At 42.5% G+C, this 19,069-nt stretch overlaps 1 long non-coding RNA gene across 1 annotated transcript; it reads right to left on the bottom strand.

Moving 5' to 3' along the window:
- Positions 1 to 1,404: 1,404 nt before the first annotated feature.
- On the bottom strand, positions 1,405 to 14,798 carry LOC128086749 (uncharacterized). The gene is made up of 4 exons (XR_008209520.1): positions 14,756 to 14,798; positions 7,590 to 7,695; positions 4,606 to 5,776; positions 1,405 to 4,362 (listed from the first exon to the last, which is right to left on the bottom strand). It is a non-coding gene; the product is annotated as an uncharacterized LOC128086749 (long non-coding RNA).
- Positions 14,799 to 19,069: the final 4,271 nt, after the last annotated feature.

The raw sequence follows: 19,069 nt of genomic DNA, 5'->3' as shown, positions 1-19,069 counted from the left end.
ACAATTTTTGCCATCTCACAATTTCTCTTGCTAAAGGCCAAAAATATGCAGATTTGGTCAAGGCTTGCAGAATTGTGCATAATCCAGAGTGCTCCAAGGAATATGTGCATAACATTACCACAGCCCCATTTGTGATCTTGAAGAGACAGATCTTTTTGCATTTCTTCTGACTGAAAAGCCAGTGAAAGGGCACATTTTCCTGCTAATTAGACTCCTAGAGATTTCCTCAACTCTTCAAGAACTACCAACCTAATTTTTTCAACATCTTTCTGCTTCACTCACAGGGGAAGCCTCTGCATCTCTGTTTTTTCTGTTCTCCAATGAAGCGATTATTGAAACATCTAAAAATTTTGCTCCTTTTCTGGGTGAGAAATCTTTTATAACATTAAGATAAACAGTCCTGTAAAATTAAACAGAGGATAAGACCTCTCTCTTCTAGACGGAGTGAGTAGTAGTGTCTTCCCCAATGTCTCAGTGCCTGGGAGAAGAATATTTGTCTACGATACAGATTGACAAAACCAGTGCTTTTCCATTGTCCTGCTTCACAAAAGCTGCACTCTGCGTTTAAAATGTTCTTGATAAGATTTTGGGGATATGTGCAGACGAAAGCCTGCACTTTTGTGATCACATTGTAATACTGTTACAGCAGTGCACAAGTGGGACCAGGGCAGCAAGGGGGTGAGCTGTGCTCATGGCATCGCTGCGCTTCCTGAGGGCAGACACAGCAGACATGAGCAGATGTCATGTTTTGAAAGGTGCTGAGGCCATGTAATAGTGCATCCTGCTTACACTGTCTGGTCTGCAGCTTCACCCTCCTTCAGGAGCATTTCACTGCTTGGAGTTCCATTGACAGAGATATCTCCAGAGATAACTCCAGGGAGCTTATAAGCAGTAGGGGGTACTGAATTTTTACATACTCTGATAGTGATAGGACAAAGGGGAATGGCTTTAAACTAAAAGAGGGGAAATCTAGGTTAGATGTTATGAGGAAATTCTTTACTCCAAGGGCAGTGAGGCCCTGGCAGTGCTGCCCAGAGACCTGTGGGTGCCCCATCCTTGGAGGTGCCTGAGGCCATGGATGATGGGGCCCTGGACAGCCTGAGCTGATGGAGGAAAATCCTGACCATAGAAACAGAGTTGGAACTGGATGATCTTTAAGGTACCATCCAACCTAGGCCATTCTATGATTTGATGATCACCCCTGCCAGAGACACTGAGAACCCTTGCACAGGGGGGAGATGGATGCTGCATGAGAATCTGCCTCTGCTAAAGCTATCAGGCTCTGTCTGCATGAGCACTGTGTCATTTTGACTGTGCAGAGGAGAGAAGAGCATTCCAGCTTGCCATCCAGTGCTCCACTGCCTTGCTTGAACTTAGTTTATAGGAAAATGTATGGCTATTTCTATTCATCAAAATAAACTGCATTATACACATCTCTAACAGTACTCATAAAACATCAGAACTCCAATTCATAAGAGCATGATTACCCTTTTATTCTTCCATTTGTATTTCTTTCCTCCTGCTTTCATCCTTCACTCCTTAAAGCTTGCTTCATTGAGACTGTAGCAAAAACAACTAGTGGCACATTCTAGCTAAACAATGACTGCAGAAAACATCCAGAATATGAACGCTGTCAAAATATAAGTAAAAGAAAGTAGGACAAAAGCCAGATGGGCTGGGCTTCTCACTTATGCCTGGCTTTAAAGTGGCTGAGGGTGGGAATCATACACAGAAGACCATAGTACAGCCTTCTGCAGCACCTGCTCTGCTGTGAGATCAGCCTTTTGGGAGGCCCCCACCACATGTGAGTCTCTCAGCAGACATCAGCATCCTTCCTCACACCACCTGAGCTGCATCCTGCATCACACGAGCGATAACCTCCAATATTGTAAATGCTCCGCCATGCGGAATGACTCAATCTGTGGCTACCTGGTGTTGTTGGACAAGAAAATATACCCTGCTACAGTCCTCCAGTACCTCTCCTCTTCACTGCAGTCAGACCTCCATCCTTTCCCAACATCCATGACATGGCTCTTCTTTGGCATCCTTACACACTCGGTTCCTCCCATCTGGTAAAGGCCAAAAGCAGATCCAAACTGACACAGCGCCGCTATCACAACTCAGCCAGGAACCTGAGGGGCTGCTGCTTCCTGCATTTATTGATATTCATACGTTTTCTCAAGGAACACAGGTGAAATGCTGCTGTTCCACTAAGGTGTAGCCACTCATCTGGAGCTGATGCAGCCTGCAGTGCGTGTTACAGCCCTCCCTGGCTGTCACAAATGGCAGCAGGATACTCCATCTCCTATTCTCTTTCCCCTCAAGCCTGCCTGTCAGTCATTTTTCAGACAGCACATTTGGGCCAGCTCAGAAAGCAACCCAAGAGGAACAGAAGCAGGCAGTGTGCAATTTAGCACACGGTCAGTCCTTTCTCTTGAAGCTGTTTGGTTCAGAGTTGAACAACAAATACCTACAACACCTTATTCTATCACAAAGTACTGTCCCAGCTCCTATTTTCTTCTCTGTCACATACAGTGACAGGTGTGTGACGGAGATGGGCTGTGACACCAGTCATGTTCCAGTTTCTGCCCTTAGAGCTATCTTTTGTCCACAGGGAGAAGCTTGGTGAATCCATTTAAGGTGTTTGTGCATAGTTTCTGAATCAAGAGCGAGCATTGTCTCTAAGTACAACCTAATGAAGGGAGCTTAAAAAGCCCTTGGATATGCAATGCAGATGGCAACATTCTCCCTTTCAGCACAAGGAGCTTGGAGCTCAATGAGCAAAAATCAATGCGGTGCCATTACTGCCAGCAGAGCTCTCCCAGCTGATGTAGCCCTCTCTTTACATGCTGCACGAGTACAGAATCCCTGTGAAAAGGGACGGACCATCCTTGAAGGCTGCCATCGCAGCCCTTACTCATCCTGGGCTCAGGCTGTCACTGTGAGTAATAATGAATGAACAAAATTATAGCTCATGGTAACAGTACATATTTATGGGAATTGGTTTTATTTTGGTCAATATTTCAATTAGACTTCTGCCTGCTGGAGGGAATGCAGATCAGGGAGGGGCTGGGCTGATGCAGCAGAAGAAAGGAACACTGCCAGGCGCTGACTGATGTTTTATTGGGCTGTAATACTAGAAGCTTTTGCTTGCAAGAATCAAATGTTAGATCTCTCTCCCAGGGATTTATTTTGCTAGTACCTATGGGAACCAGCTGGGCTGGCTGCCTGGAGAAAAAGACAAAGCAAGCTAGTTGGGAAGTTTATGGTGATTTAAGATAGATGCTGATTAGTGATTCACATTTGTGTGAATAATAAAATAAATACAGAGAACAGTTGCTAGTGTATCTCTCTATTGCTTCCCAAGAAAAGAAGAGCTGCTGTGTGCTGTGTGTTAAGGTTGGGAATTTTCCCACTGCAGCAGACCTATTTTATTGCAAAGAAGAAAGCAATACCCTGGAGAGGTAAAGATGTACAGTGTTGTCAATGTTAGAAATTCTCCGCCAAGGACGTTTATGTTAGGGAATTGATTGGGAGAAAAAAAAGCAACATTTTCTCTGAAACATAAACAAGAAATACTCTCTCGGGGGCGAATGACGTGCTGCAAAGATTTGGAACAAGGTCCCGCAGGCACACTCCAGTGGTGGCACTGCTGCAAGAGCTTAACACTTAAAACCTAGCCCTAGAGGGACTGAACTGGTGCAATTTGCTAGCTAGCTACAGCCCACAGCATTGCTGCTGGCCTGGGCCAAAACATGAGCAGCTTCTCGTTATCTCTTTTCCCTGCTGGAAATTAGTCAATTATGGACAAATTCTGAGAAAAAAAAAAAAAAAATTATTGTTTGCAGGACATTATTGTCAGTCTTTTGAAATGTGATGTCTGCTTTAGGTGAATGACAGTACTATGATTTGACACCTTAAGTTTTATTTCCTGCCTTTAGAGCAGAATGGGCCATTTTTTAACAGACTTCAAAAGATCATTGTGCTGCAGAATTAAATGCTTTGCCTCAGGAAACAGCATCAGAGACTCCACATTTCTCAGGTTGCTTAGTGAAATTCAGAAGTTAGGAAGAGAGACCTGCAGGTTTTTAGCCTGGCATGAAGAAAAAGCTCATTTCTGTGAGAAGCAGAGGAGAAGCTCTGGAGCCAGGCAGACTGCAGGTGGAAAAGACCTCCTTTGTTGCTGGTGGTTCCTTTTCTGGTGGAGCTCACAGACATTCAGACATCGGCACTGGGGGACTGGAGCCACTTCCCAGAGGGGAGCTTTCACCAAAAAAAATGTTAAGTCTCACCTGGAGCTTCTTTTTCTCCAGGCCAGAAGTACCCTGCCATTGAGACTGGGCCATGACAGGTCCAGCTGATCTAAAGAACTATAAAATCATCAGAGAATCATTAAGATTTGGAAAAAAAAAACAAAAACAAAACCAACAAAATACTAAGATGGTGGAGTCCAACCAGCAACCCATCGTCCCCACTAACCACATCCCTCAGTGCCACATCTCCATGGCTCTTGAACACCTCCAGGGACAGTGACTCCACCACCTCCCTGGGCAGCTTGTGCCAGTGCATTATCACTCTTAGAAGAAATTTTTCCTCATATCCCACCTGAACCTCCCCGGTGCAACTCAAGACCAGCACCATTAGCTTTTTTGAAGCCAGGCTGCATTTCCTCCCAGCTGCTTTTATAGGTCTGTACATTTTCTTTAATAACAGATCCTGCTATGCTTTGTTTTTGTCCAGTCTCTCCTCTGATTTGCAATTGTATTTCTTGATAGCTTCCTTCCTTTCCAGTTATGACTTTTGATGTCTTCTTCTGCATTGCTTTCTCTTTTTATTTCTCTGTGCCCACACCAACTCTTTTTTTTTTTCTTCATGTTTTTACCTTGCTTTGCTCTCAGCAGAATTTACTCATCATGAGACGAGGATTTTTCCAAGCCTGGGATTTTGTTGCCTGATCAGAGCAGACTCTGTGTGGAGGGATAAACCATAGTGGAAAATAGCTGCAGTATTCTAGTTCTGTTCACACAGCTCTTAAAATAGAAACAAAGGACCCTTTGTATGCTACAGTTCAGATATTTGTCTGATGCCATGCTAGAAAGACAACTGACTCATGAGCCTAGTTGTATTTAGCTGGCTAGAGATGCCACCATGCTGAACAGTCTGCCCTCCCCCTTGACGGGTGTATATTGTTCTTGTACCAGAAATAGAACAAACCAGATGTCCTCATCTTAACCTCCCCATGCTCACCATACACATTATCAGCTTAGGGCATTGGTGATGACAGGTTTGCTCTCAAAATCTGCTCTGCAAATTGAGGCAAGGACCTGCATTTTTTCCTGCTGCAAAGGCTGTGACTCAGGTCGAGGGATGTAGAGGGCACCAAGGAGTCTGCCGGTTTGATTCCCATCTGCATAGAGCTGTCTACGCTCTAAACAGAAGCAAGATGGCAGGGCAGGGTGGAAATGCATTTTAAACACAATTTGGGTTTTGGGATGATGATTGAATTTCTCATTAAACCCCCACATGTCCAGCACTGTTGTTGCAAGAATGAAATTGCAAGCTGTTGTTGACGGCGTCTGCAGATAATGCCTACAGGAACTGGTCCACGGGGTGACATGAGGTTTCCTGGCCTTGACTGGGAGCTGATGAAGGGCAGCGCGTGGTCCTGCAGCCGTCCTTCAGACAGTTGCTGCATGAGACAGGGTGTCTCCATCTCCATTTCCACAGCTGTGAATCCAGTCACTTCCACCAGCACTGAATTCTCTCTGCAATCATACTACAAATAATTAAAAAAAAGAGAGATTAATTTGGGTCACAGAAGATAAGCAACACCAAACTGAGATTTAATTTAAGCTGCATAAGAAATAAGACTTTTGATCTGAATATGAGTGTGCCAGATAAACGGCATTTGACTTTTCAAGGGAGATGGACAGGCGGCTGAAACCACGACCACTGATTCATCTCATCAGTGTTGTGCACGAGCCCTGATGAGTCTGTCTGTCCTGCAGATGCTCACAATACACACAGGGTTCATTTCAAGCATAGGGAACAAATCAACATCACCCCATTATCAGACACCAGGCTGAGGAGCTGTTCTCTCACCTGGATCAGCTCATGCCCTGTGGCCATGGACATGGGGATGTAGGGACATGGTGCCTTGTGCAGAAAGGAGGGCAGGAGGGTCTCCGCCACAGTTTAGCTGGCTGTTGATGAGCCATCTGGAGCTAATGACTTCCCCAGACTACTGCTGCGGATTGGATTTGAATTTCTTACCCTGAGGTGAAAGGCTCCTTCACTTATTAGGCTATTAATTGTCCAAACCGCCAGTCCGGTTCTTAAGTGGCAATTAATGAGAAGCCAGAGCTGGAGCTTATAACAGGGAGGAGCTTTACAAGAGAAGATTAATAAAAGCAGCGAAGGAAAGGGCTCTGAGGTCATGAGATCTGGGCCTTTCATGCACCCAGGCTGCTGCCATCAGCTCTGACAAAGAGCAGACTCAGGGCAGAAAGTCCCACAGGGCCTTTGCTTTAGCCCAGGATGTTTCTTTCCTGTCTTGAACAGCAATTTTCCACAAAGGGCTGCACTCTTTATTTCAGTTCTGCATTTCCACCCAAAGGCATCGCAAAGCTTGGGTTGCCTCTGCCACGAGAAGTCCACCAAGGTAACCACAGGGAAGAATTCCACCATAGTGTGCTTCACCACAAGACTCAGATCTTCAAAATCATGTGAAAAGGCACATTATTTATGGGTGAAAAGATCCCAGTGCTCGGGTTGCTTCCCTATAAATTACACCTCTTTGCCATTCATCAGATCCCTTGTTCTCCATGCAGAAAGTGGGCTCCTCATTTACAGTGTGTACAGCAGACATGTACGCCAACAGCAGGAGGAATGGACTGAAACAGGTTATCAGCAACCTGCCCAGAGACACACTGAAGATTTATTATGCAATCCTGTGCTTTGTCATTCAGTGAAACACTCAAGAAACAGCCGCTATCTGCTCTTGGGAGAGACTGCTAAGGTGCTGTGCCTGCTGGAGACACAGGCACACGTTCAGGTGGCATTCAATGCAACTACAGATGTTTTAGAGATAGGGAAAAAGCATGTCCCAATTCATCGTGTTAATGGAGGTTCTGCAGCTTATTGAGACAGCAGTCATCATTTTCAACTCATCTTCTTATTACATTTGTCTTTAAGCATCAAAAGAAAGCTGTTAGAGCCACTGCTGAACAGGAATAATTAACATGCAGAGCCATCTCATGTACTAACCTGCACAGATCTCTGCATTTTTTTACTTCTGTCTTGTTGCAGATATCACACTGCAACCCTCTTGCCTCTAGATCCAAACGGGACAAAGATCCTCAGAGATTTGATCCCCACTGGGGCAGCTTTTGAGAGAGCCCTTTCCCAGAGGTGTGATCAGTGGTCACAGACACCTCCTGTTTGCCTAAGGCTTTATTCAGAGCTTCCTGACCTCAGAGGAAAGGGTCACACTTGCTCACAGCCATCCTGCATGGACACAGCCCCTTGGCTAGCTTCACAGATGATCATTTTTAATATGGGGGGGGAGCTGCCACAGAGATGAGATGTACCTGCCACAGTTAAGAAGCAGTGTGGTTCACCATACAATCAGTAAAGATGCTCAGCAGCTCTTTTCAGCGTTAGCCAAGGCTCATTCATCGCTGTTTCCTAAAGTGCCTGGGAAAACATAACAGTACTGTAAAAGAAAGAGATTGTCCTTCAGATTTTCTCAGGTTGGCAGAGCTATTGAGCTTAGACTAATAAACCTATTAGGTGGCATAACTGTTATAAGTGTGCAGAAGTGTCAGATCTCCATTATTATGATTACACAGCAGCTACAGACAGGGCATGGCCATCTGTAGCATTAGTGGGATACTCTCCCATTCTTTGCATAAATTAGGAGAAACATTATTTTGTAAACTGCTGCTTATACAAGTTTTGGCAGAGGATCGAAGTTCAAAAAAAAGTTTTCATTCTTAAAGAGCATGGAATTGAAAAGTAAGGCTTAGGGCAAAAATACCCAACGAAACAACAAAAAACACAACCTTGCAGTCATTGTTCAGGTTACAGGGGAAAATATATCGTAATTTTAATGGAAATGAAGAGAATCCCTGGAGTTAATTATAGCAATGCTTTCCCATAGTTGGAGTGAAGCTGCATGTGTCAGCACTTCTTGAATGCACTGTTCCTTTCAGGGCTCCACAAATGGTGCCACTCTGGGTGCCAAGGCACAAACAGTTGCAAGTTTTAAGGGGAAATCATCCTTAAAATTGTAATTGCGGAATGAAATGAAAACCAAAATGTTGACCACTTCAGTGCTGTTTTTTTTCCTTGTTTACATTCAAAAACATCTGCACAGGAAAACATGTCCGCTAGCAAATTGAAAATAGTGCCATTAGCACACGACAGAACTTGTTTTATTTGTTAGTGGATGTCTCATGTACACGATGAGACATGAGCAACAACGCACATCTTTGGCCTTTGTCCAGCAAAACCCTTAAGGATATGCTTCCCTTTAAGGATCTTAAGCATTCTTCACTTTAAGTGAATAAATCTACTCATGCGCTTGAAACAGGGAAAATGGAGAGACATGGAAACCGGTGTCACAGGGCTGGGGAAATCCAACAAGAGGCTGCAGCTGGAAAGGAGCACCCAGTATGGATACAATTAGCCAATAATGTATTTGAACTGGATTATGCTATCATTAACATGTCCTCCAATTCTGAAATCAAACAGTTCAACATTAAAACTAGTATAGAAGGAGACACTTTATGGCTTGTTCTCCCCCACATGCTTACACAAGAAAAACAAGGAAAATAAGCACAGTAAATTTCTACCAAAAGAACTCTGTAAACTCTACTCATTCATTCTTTTACAGGTGCATTAAGTCATCAGTGAGGAGATATGAATAAGCACAAATAATTCCCCATGGCCTTCATAATAAGTCCTAACCAACTAACTCCTCACTTCCTGAGTGCAGCCCTAACCAGGACAACGGAAGTTGAATAAGTGGGAGCCAGCTCTGATAGCAGCTAATGGTTGAAGATTCTCTCTCTTTGCCATTCACAGACAACACGCCTAAATTTAGCCACCTCTCACACATGGCTGTCTGGTTTCAAAAGCAGATACTGGATAGTATGCCCTTTATTGAAAGTCTCCTTGTCCTCACATTTACAGCCCGCCCCAACCTGTGTGATCATGGTAAAGGGACACAGAAAGGGATGTAAGAACAATATTTGAGAACCATCAGTCTGCAGTCAACAGACTCTTGGTGCAATCACTGTGACAGATGATTCTAAGCATAGGCACTTGGATTTGGAGATATCTGGCATTTTTTCCACCTCCATGCCATCCTCTCAATCTGTTTGCACTGTTGTCACCTGCTAGGTTTTCTCTCCAGCTCTCCGGGACAAAAACCACCACCTCCTGCAGTGAACATAAAATACAGGAAAAATGTTTCTGGAGCTGACTTATCCCAGCTCATATGTTGGAGGCTGGATAGTTGGTTCAGTTTCTACCCATTTGTGCTGTTAATACAGCACAGAGAACAAACAAAGCTGCCCAAATGAAGCTGTCAAAGAGTCCCCATGACACAGGAGCTTTCTTAGGTGACAACAAGCTGGCACAGCCTCCTTTCTACCAGCCTACAAAATTTAGTATAATGAACAAGCCAGGAAGAGTATAAGGCAGGCTGTGCAACATGATGCAACATCCTTGGCAGTGGCAACAGTTGAGGCAGGAAAACGAACACATTGCCCCACTGGAGGTACTTGACTTGCTGACGCCTGTCCCTGTGGGCACAGCAGAGTGCAGGCATTTAGGCAGCTGCCTGAATCCTCAACCTTAAGCTACCCTAAATCTCCTTCTGACACAACACCGCTCTTCCTCAGACAAAGAGGTGACGAAAGAAGTCTGGTGTGAAACTCCCCCACTAGAACTCCCTTCGTCTACATTTTGCAGATCTCCTGTTTGGTTTGGTATGTACTGGGAGCAGAGAGGAGCTGTCCTCAACTCCTCTTGCCCCATACTCTGCTGAGCTGAGAAGGATCCCAAGACAAAGCTGGAAACCAGATAACCCAAACCCATCTCAGGTGCAGCAAAGCTTCCCTTCCCACCCCCCCGCCTCCCCCCCCCCCCCCCCCCCCCCCCCGTTTGCAGGATCTGTTTTACCCACTGTTACTGCCTTCTCTCCACTCCGCCCTCTATTCAGCAGCAGCCAAGGGCATTTTCTATGCAGCTTGGCCCTTGACGTTTTGCCCTAAGCGAGCAGCCAGGACTCCAGCTGCCTAACTCCACTGCAGCTGGATACTTACAGAGAGCTTCACATTCCCAACCCAGAGATAAGCCAAGACAGCATTGCCGAAAATACTCTCAAACTCAGGCTCGTATCTGGGTCACATAGCTGCCAAAACCACTCCCATTCTTTTGAAACAGCTATTGAATTTGCTTCTAGAAGGAAAAAGACAGTAACATGCCAAGTGACACTAATTGTTAGGCAGCACTGAGCAAGTATAATGCTCTCCTGCAAATTTTCTGGGAATAATTTTCCCACTTTGTTGTGCATTTGGAGGGAGGAATGGGGAAGCTGATCAAGGTGAATCTATGAAAACCTGTGAAAAGGTGTAGCTCTAGCAGAAGAACATTTTAATGGAAAAAGGTGACCTGTGAGTTGGATATTTGTGGGCAAAATATTAGTAACTGCTTCTTATTCTGAGGGACAAAATCCCTCAACATCACCAAAAACATCAACCTGAATGCGAACATCATCAACTTATCACAAGCAGAAGCCAAGCTTTTGTCTGAACCATTTTCAGCACTGATTAGGAAGGTGGAGATGGCACTGAGAGAAAACGAGTTCCTACTTTGGAAAATATAATAGAACACAGAAAATTCAACAGTGACATTTCTTTAAGCACACAACCATACATTTAAGGTTTTTTTCACCATCATCAGTTCAGAAAAGAGATACCAACCTACCAAAAAGTGTTTGAATCATCTCTGGGATTGGGTTAACATGGTGGATCTGTGAAAGATGGTTTAACATGCTGCTGAGTCCAGTATTACCAAGGCCCCACAGAAAAGTCCTGTCAGATGGATGATTTACTCTAACTTCAAACTATTTACTCTAATTTCAGACTAGCAAATTGAAAGCAAGCGGATTTTCTTTCTGTCTCCTTCATCAAAATTCTAAGACAAGTCATGTAACACCTGCATCTGCTCCTCTTCCCCAAATTAAGCAGTGCAATATTCAGCCAGGAGGAACTGAGGTGACTATTCAGGAAAAGAATTGTTCAACTTAAATAAGGGTGACAAAACTTGGTGATTAATTTGTCTCTGTTTCTCCAGTTGGAAAAGAAAGAGGGAAAGATAGTGGCAGTATAATTATACTTTGCTGCACCAAAAGAGCCCTTCATCCTGAATTCATGGGAGCTTTTGAGATGCTTGGAGATTACCAGTTAATAGATGCTTCATAAATACAGGCAGAACAATCTAAAGGCAGATATACAGATACAGCAGCTAGAGTGGTGTGCTCAGCTTGTTTGCACTCCTCTGTGCTTCTTAGACTTTCCTTTTTCAGGAAGCTTTATGTATGAATAGTAGTGGCTATAGAATGTGGAATTTGGAGAAAGGCAGTTATGCACAGTTTGCTCTGTAGACACAGCCCACTCCATCTGTGAGGTAATGAAAATTTGCTGCAGGTGCATTTACTTACTGAGTGTCACTATCTTCAACCATTGCTTCTTTTCCAGTCTAAAGGACTTACTACATCTTGGAACTTGTGAACTAACACACCTAGATGCTGTTTTAAGTCCACTGAAGTCAAAATTGTCAGAAAAATTGAATGCTGTGAGGCTACAGTTTTACCTTATGCTTTTCTTTAGACAAGACTCATTTAAAGATAAGATTTAAGGCCAGGTTAGATGGGCAGTCTGATCTGGTGGGTGGAAAGCTTACGTACAGTAGGAGGTTGGAACTGGATGATGTTTAAGTCCTTTCCAATCCAATCCATTCTATGATAAAGGGTACAAGTCTCCCCCTAACAAACAAAACAAAACACAACACAACAAAAAAACCAAGAAGGAAGCAGGCTTCAAGATAAACCATTCAACAATACATTATGTAGAATAATTTGGTGTCTTTGGTGTCCCCCACCATCACATCTGTTTCTGGTACTGGTAACTGGAGGATGCTCCTGAAGGGGCAACGGCAGCAGAGCAGCTTTATTGCACAATAGACAATACAGTGACACGGTTTCATTCAACAGTTAGCCATCTCCAATCCAGTTGCTTTCATGCCTTAAAGCACATTCTGATTTTCAGTGCTTTTAACTAGTGAAGTAATATTCTCCACTGTTTGGGTAGTTCAACCATTCGTATGCACTCTGTTAGTATGTGGAAAAAAGATGAAATAAAGAAAATAGAAACAGTACTGGCATAGCTACAAATGTTTACAGTTGCAGATGTAATCAAGGAAATGTTGAGTTCACATTCTGCACCTAACCCTTGTAAAAACATAGAAAGAAAAATGACTGATCTGGAAACACAGATACAGAGAGCATGGAAAACAAACACAGGACATCACCAGAGAGCTGGCAGATGTGAATTTTCACACTTGTGAGGTTCACTACAGTAACTTCCCATCTCTAGAGGTGGTGTTGGCTTTGTTTCACAGTTTTGTTTTGAAGTACAGAACAGAATACTGAACACCACTGTCAAATTCGTGTGACACTTGAGCACAAAACAATTTTATTGCTGGATAAGCCTGACAGATGATGATTTGGCCTGGGCAATTTAACAAGGGCATAAGAGATTGGAATCACTAGAAAATGATTTTATGGCCAATGGGCTAGAAGCAGCTGTGTTTGGTGTTTATATCTTTTTTTCTCCTGTCTGAGCTGTGGGTCATTATAAACATATGACAAAAAGTACTCCAGGACTCTGAAGACCTGAGATATGTTGCTACTCAGAGGCACTTTTTGTACATAAATTTAGGAGACCGTCCCACAAGAGGTCTCAGATCTGTTACTTCCCACCTCTCATCCCATGATCTTTCTGGAGCAGAGGTACAACCCAGTCTCCATACATCAATCCGTAGAAACCTGCTCCCATTCAAGCAGGCCAATGTTTATTTTTGTTTGATTTCATTTTGTCTTTTCACAGATCTCATCCTCCTTCAGCCTGCTTTTGCTGTTTCTTTGAAAAATTATTATTTTTTCTGTTGCTTCAGCAAATACTACTTGAAGCATGTTCAAAGCGGAGCATGTGTTAAGAGTATTTTGCTGAATCAGGAATTCATTGCATAGCAATATCCCATAGTGTGTGCACAGATGGAGGACTTGGATAGGGAACACTCAGTTACAGTAACAGGCAAAATGCAAAAAATTAACCTTTTTCTTTTGGGCAACAGACTCCTTATTTAATGTATTTGCTACTTTGCTGCCAGCTAAATACATTTGTCATGACAAAAGCCAGCACGTATATCACATTGTAAGGGTTGCTTGTTTCCCAGTATTTTTTGGATATTAGAGTGGGTGGGAAAATAAAAAAAAGCAGCAGTTTACAATGCTGAAGATGTATCAGTCTTGTCAGGATGATGAGCACAGTGCATACAGAAAAATCCCTGTGAGGGTGTCCACATCATGGAGAGATCAAAACAAGAAAGCTAGTGGAGAGAATGAGTCAGAAAGCTTTATCTCAAGCACAGACAACCTTTTCCTTGCTAAGAAAAAAAGGATTGGGATATATTTTTCGTACAATAAATTAAAATACAAAACTGCAAAGAACACCAACAACATGAGCTATCCAATAATAACATGAAAATAACAAGGGTCAGCTTCCATCAAGCTAGTAAGTTTCCTTTCACCCACTCTCTCACTGCAGATCATGCATACTGGAATGCAGCTTGCCTCACATCAGTATAGGAGTAATGACAGATACTTAGACATCCTCCAAGTGCAATATTGTGGTGATCAGCTCAAGCACAGCTGCTATATGGGCAAGGAACAGGATTTCACAGGAGAGTGAAATCAGATTCAGCTCTGCAAATGAGTCTATTGAGGAATCTTGTTGTCTATCATTCATAAAATATGATGAAAAACCTCAAACTGGGGTCAGAAAAGACCTCCAGGGGTACTTAATTCTTAGAAATTCCAATAGATATAGGAGACACAATTCCACCAAGATACTTAAAATATACCTAGTTTGGCTCTACCTGAAGAGAAAATGTTTTATGACAATAATTTACAGACACCTACCTTGATAAACATGAGGCAGCCTTTAGGCACTGCACGTTAGCAGCTACTTGCCAGAAACTGAAACTGTACCAGGTCATGCTCTAATGAAACAAATCTTAAATAGCTGGCTAATTAACTGGTCAAATAACTCATCTAGGGATATGACATAACTTGTTAAATTAGATATATAAAATCTTAAATCATATGCCTTTCAATATCACATAATTACTAAGGGCTTTAAGTATAGCTCTCTTGTCTTGGTTTGGAAGGTGGGAAGCTTAGATCATCAGAATGGTCCCTTTGGCTACAATAATGAATGGTCCTGAACTAGCATGGTATGAGTGTTAGAAAGTTTTTTTTTGTTTTTTTTTTTTTCCCCCCCACATTAGCACAAACTATACAGGCAGCACGTACAGCAAAAGAAGGTGGCAACAGTGCCTTCTAGGGGTATACAAACCCTGCAGAGCAGTAGCAGGATTAAAATAATAATAACAATAGACTCACCCCTTCCAACAACAGCTCAAAAGGAATGCAACCTCCATCCAGACAGATGTCACTCCCTTGGCTGCCAACCCTTAAATGAGGGTGAGGAGGGGTGGATCCTGGCTCCACCTTTTCCAATCACTCAGGTGCCTTGCTTGCACCTGAGCTCTCCCGGCTAGTTGTGCCTTCTTATCTGGTGCTCTCTTCAGTTCAGACTGTGACCTGAAATTGTAGTGCACAGATATACGAGGCCTTCCTGATATCCACAAAAAGCAGTATTTTTGTGTGCTAGGTTTGTGGTTTGAAGGTAGATCCTGATACATGATAAAAAGTAAGGATTTTTTTTCTATGGAGCTGACTCTTCTTTGAAGACCAATACGCTTTCAGATGTACCTCTTATATATTTTTGTGCTCTTCATAATTTATTAATGGTAATAACCTGGGCAAGCCCCAGTCTTTATGTAAGCAAACAAAATAGCTGTAGGAAACATTTGTGAGTGCTGCTACTAAGGAATAGGCAAGATTATCATGTTCTTTCCATGAAGACTGTAGGCAAGTGGCATATCCATCAAGAATGCTTATCTGCAAAAAATTGTTACCACACCACATCCCTTGAAAAAAGATTATTTTAGCCTAATTAGTATATCAGGCACATTTACTTAAAAAGAAACCTAGAACCTCTTTCTGGGTAGCTCTGCTCCCGCTCTTTGAATAACACATAAAATAATGCCTTTTAATGCCTTCCATAGGAAGAGCCCACAGGAAAATTGAGAACCACTCCATCACACTGTTGTTTCAGGTGTTAATCTACATATTAGAGACTGCAGAAAACCAAGATAAAAGACCACGACCTTCTTAGCTACCCTTTAGTTTGAAGGGAGGCTATTTTCTTATGGTTACTGAGGCCAAGTGTTGTCTGATACTGTTGGGCCTTATGTTGAAACAGAAGCTCCTCTGCGGAGAAATATTACTCACAATGTGGTCAGTGTTACTCACAGCCCTAAGTATTAAATACAATTTTTCATCACAAGCCTTGGCTCTTACCTCAGGTTTTGAATCACCACTTGTAAAATCAGTGGCCTCAGGAGCAGTGACTGTTTCATGAGTAAGGAGCCTTCATGAAGTGCGCTGTCAATATTTCTAAATCTTTGCATGGATATTTAAGCCCTTCTTTCTTCTTCCTTCCAGCAGTACATATTCTGCACTTGCCCATTATCGTTGCAAGACAAAATGTAATCATACATACAGATGTGATTTTCTTTGGTACTTGCAATGCAAATGCTATGGCACGGATTAGCATTCTGGTCTCGAGCATGCTGAAGCCCACTGGAAAAGCTTCTGTGGGAATTAGAGACAAAAAATGTCTATACTACTACCCCTAAAATGGGTAACAAAACAAACTCTCCTGCCTTGCATGTGCCAAACCAGTTAGCATGCGCAAAGGAGAGCGCAGAGTTCAGGTTGTGCCTGATCAGACCCAGTCAGCAATGATCCTGGACGTGGCTGAATGGAGAATGGGCTGAGTGTGAAGTACTCCTGGCCTGGAGCTGCTCTGAAAGCTGCTTTTTCAGTGCATTTGACACGTAATCAAGGACACATCCAGAATGCATACCATTGACCACTTTTTAACAAGTCTTAGCATCCTGAGATCTGCCAAAACATGGAAACATTGCCTTAGGAGACATCTAGGTAGTCTTCTGTAAGCATTCACATGTCCCTTCATTAAAAGTATTGTGAGAAGAAAAGCTTATTTATAAAGCCATTTATTAATATTGTGATTGAGCAGTCATTTCATGTACCTAAGAGAAATTGGATAAAACTAATATTAACCCACAATTCTACAAACAGAATCCATCCTCTCCATTTTTCTCTCTGCAGCACTGGGCATTGTCTTACATTTTTTGTCTTTCCAAAAATTCTTTTTTTCCCATTTGATTTCAATGACTTTCTATTTCTTCACTAAGAACTCTACCGTCCCATTTCCCTTGAGATTTTTTCCCCTTCAAACATTTTTCAGTATTAGATTATTTGCTTCAAGTCAAGTCATACCTGAGTGTTTCATTGCACTTACCTATTCTCACAGCAAGTATAAAATGCACTCATTTTAGGAAAGGAAAATGGGACCTAGAGAGATTAAACTGGTAGCCCAGGTACATCTATCACACAGCAGAAAATTGAGATCAGGGCTTTCAAATTCTAGATAAGACCTTGGTCCTGTAAGGACCCATGTGCTACTGAGGGGCTATATGGACCTGCCAGATGTTCAGCAAGACCCTGGCAGCTGGAAGTAATTTTAAAATGCATCATCCGAATGGGCATTCCATTAGGAAACAGGTGACTTCATGGCTTTCTGTGCACTGGTTTTTGTTGTTTGTGTGTTTGTTTCTTATATATAATGTGATCTTTAATCTAGGTTGCTCAAGTTTGCTCACAGAGTTTCCAAAGGTGATGAAGAAGGCTTGTATCTAACTTCAGTAGGCCTGGGAAAAGGACACGGTAAGCACATTTTATTTCTCTGGGTAAAAATGGGGAAATTAAAGCAAGCTGCACGTTCAAGCCTTCCTAGTGAGAAGACAATAAAAAGAATTATAAAAGGACTGATCAGCAATGGCACACACAAAGCTCCCAAATCATCCACTACATGGCTTGACTCAAGATCAAATACATTGATATTCAACCACAGGAGAGACTCCCTTTTACATTCAACATGGATGACACTTCCTAGCCCTTTTGCTGATGCTCTCAAAAGAGCGTTAGTTGAGATAAAAGAGTTTTACCTTGGGACTTAAAACAGCAGCTATTACTGTAAGTAGAGAGGAGTTGGGTGCAGATAACAAAGGGATAGTGAGACGTGATGGACTGGCTGAGCCTGGGAGAAAGAAATGCCTGCAACATAAAAGGAATCATAAGTTTTCCTTTTGATCTTCGTTAGTATCCTCCAGTATAATTTTGTCTGTTTACGCACTTCAGTGACCTCCACTGCTGTAATGCCTAAATGCCTTACAGGTTTCTCGATGCATGGTGCATTTTGACAATGGAGAGAAGTGGTCCCACAGTTCTAAAACAGCACAGAAGGAACAAAAAAGATGATGTTGTCACTCTTACATGACAAAGCAATGCTCCAGACACACAGGGCTCATGTGGAAGTGCCCAGCAGTACAAGGAATAGTGGTCTGGAGGGTATACTCTGCAGATTTGAGCTGTTAAAGAAGTGCCATTCATCATACTGAGACCATCGTGATTGAAGAAAGTGCACAGATAGGGGAGATATGAGCTTGAGAAATGTATATGCATAGTAACTATGATCACTGCTTGTTCTGAGATCTTGTTCCACATGCTCTTGGTTCATACCGATCCCTTTGTAATGTAAATCTCTATTCAGTCCCTAAAATTATTAGATACAAAGCCACTTCTTACCTCACGAAGATTTAAGCTTAAAAGTGACCTTAAAAATTAGAAACCCTCATGGGTTCCCATATTCTAGTACAGAGACCTGACTATTAACCCTTTGGTAGGTAGCTTTTCTTACAGCACATGAACGGTACAGAGTAAGGGGCATTAAACACAATTCTGCACATTTCAAAGCCCAGACAGTTCTCAGGAGAAATTATTTGTCACCCTAATCCCTGCAGCTCTGTTTATCTCTGATCAGAAAGGGGAGTGCCAAATTGGCATAGTGATTCATGCACCAAAAAAAGAGCGTGCCTATAAGCACAGATCATGATTTGCATACTTATTAGCCTTGACTGCCAGGGAACATTCTGGTTCCTTTGTAAGCACAGAAACAGTAAAAATATGCTAATAGCAGCATATCAAATTTGGGCTTTAGCCAATCTGTCAATATTGAAATTGCTTGCCTGTAATATAATGGGTAAACAAGTTGCTGCATAGGATGATGTGAGGCATGATTTGAACTTGTTGAAATTTAGTCATTTTGTGCCAGAAAAGCTCACAGAAGATCAGAAAAGGAAACATAAGCATATATGCAAGACAGATGTCACACTGATTTTCTATTCTGCTATCTGTTTGCTGCCTTCTTTTCTGCTTTGAGAAGTAGCTCATTCAAGAAGCCAGGGAGGTGGGATCATTTCTGGGAAGAATCACTTAAATCACAGTCAACCTAAGTCCTCCATATAGATCCAATTCCTACTCTTCCCTACATGATAAAGACAGAATATCTCCTGACATAAACCTGATATAAATCCAAGTCACCCATTTCCTCTACATACAAATACACATTTTTCCCACAGAAATGATAATCAAAACCTTTCAGAATGTAATGATCTCCTATCTCTAGCTCTCCAGAATTCAACTCCATGTGAAAACAGCATTTCT

This window comes from Tympanuchus pallidicinctus, unplaced genomic scaffold (genome assembly GCF_026119805.1).
Source record: "Tympanuchus pallidicinctus isolate F22 unplaced genomic scaffold, pur_lepc_1.0 scaffold3, whole genome shotgun sequence".
In the NCBI taxonomy this organism is placed as follows: domain Eukaryota; kingdom Metazoa; phylum Chordata; class Aves; order Galliformes; family Phasianidae; genus Tympanuchus; species Tympanuchus pallidicinctus.
This window is presented reverse-complemented; position numbering and strand designations above follow the sequence as displayed.